A 1386-nucleotide genomic window follows, 5' to 3' on the forward strand; every position below is an offset into this window, starting at 1 on the left:
CACAAGTAATGATATCTGCATGGAACGAAGCAATTAGAATCTGTGTTTTAGAAAATTTGAAGTGACGTGGAGTAGAATAACCAATTCTGTCTGATGTAGTGAACAAGCAAACAAACAAAAACAATTACCCTTCACCAAACTGAACAATACAGAGTTTTATGGAATCTGTAATAATTTCAGAAGTAATCCAGGCTTAGTTTGAAACCACCTGCTCGCTGGTCATCTTGGAAAACATTTTCGGTCTGTTTCCCGTTGGCCTCCAGATGTTTTTTTTTTTGTTCGTTTTGTTTTGTTTTCCTGAATGTAATTCGCTTCTACAGTAAACTCTTGTTTCAGGTCGCTTTCTTGTACAGGCACGAACTGACGTTTGTTTTGAAGGGAAATAGTGTTATGTATGGAAGCCGGAGAGTGCCATTTGTAGGTGTCTCAGCTTTCGGGATTAAATGTAATGTGACAAAGAATTAAGGCTACTTGTTACCAAGGAAGTCTATTTTGGCGCGTCTGCTGATAACGAGCTCTTAAAGGTCCTGCTCCGCTGGCGGCAAACAAGGAGGAGGCAGATGAAAGTTTGTAGAACTTTATTCCTTTTCTTGGCAAGGCGAACAACGAGCTGCACAGCTAGTCTCTAAAACTAACACACTCAGCTCTTTTTCTTCTTCTTCCAACCCCCAGATGCTGCTCTCTACCGCCCCCCTAGGGAAAGGCTGGGCCTGTAACATACTGGAGAGTGAAAGAAAATAAAAATGTGGCCACGGAGGAGTATAATCCTACATTTCCATCATGATCCACATCCGAAGAAGCGTTGACCACTGGTGGACGCACCTCAACTGTTGCTGGGCTAAAAGTGTCTTGGAAAACCCAGCTACTGTCCAATCTTCTCCGCCACAGTGAGAGCTTGCTCGTCAGATAGGGGATAAGCTTCCACCCACTTACTGAAATAGTCCTGCACCACCAATATATAGCGGTTATGTCTCTCAGTTTCATTTAAGGGTCCCATCAGGTCAACTGCTACCCTTTCCATGGGGGCACCAACCCGCACAGTTCCCATGGCTGCCTGGGGCGTTTTCCTTGGCCGGGCCTTGGCTGAACAGCTGATGCAGGTACGGCACCACAGAGTAACATCATCTCTCATATTATACCAGTAATATCTGCTTGTCAGGCGTGACGGAGTCCTCTCTGCCCCAAAATGGTCACCTACGGGCCCGTCGTGCAGTTGCTCCATTACAGAGCTGTGGTAAGAGTGTGGTAATACTATCTGCGGGTAGAAAACTTTGCCCTCACTGCAATAACACTTCCTCAACATGATTCCATCTTTCCTGTAGAGTCTCTTCCACTGTGACCATAGAGCTTTGGTGGCCGGGCTACATGCTGCTATGCTGGCCCAGG

The sequence above is a fragment of the Poecilia formosa genome, unplaced genomic scaffold (genome assembly GCF_000485575.1).
Source record: "Poecilia formosa unplaced genomic scaffold, Poecilia_formosa-5.1.2 Scaffold287, whole genome shotgun sequence".
In the NCBI taxonomy this organism is placed as follows: domain Eukaryota; kingdom Metazoa; phylum Chordata; class Actinopteri; order Cyprinodontiformes; family Poeciliidae; genus Poecilia; species Poecilia formosa.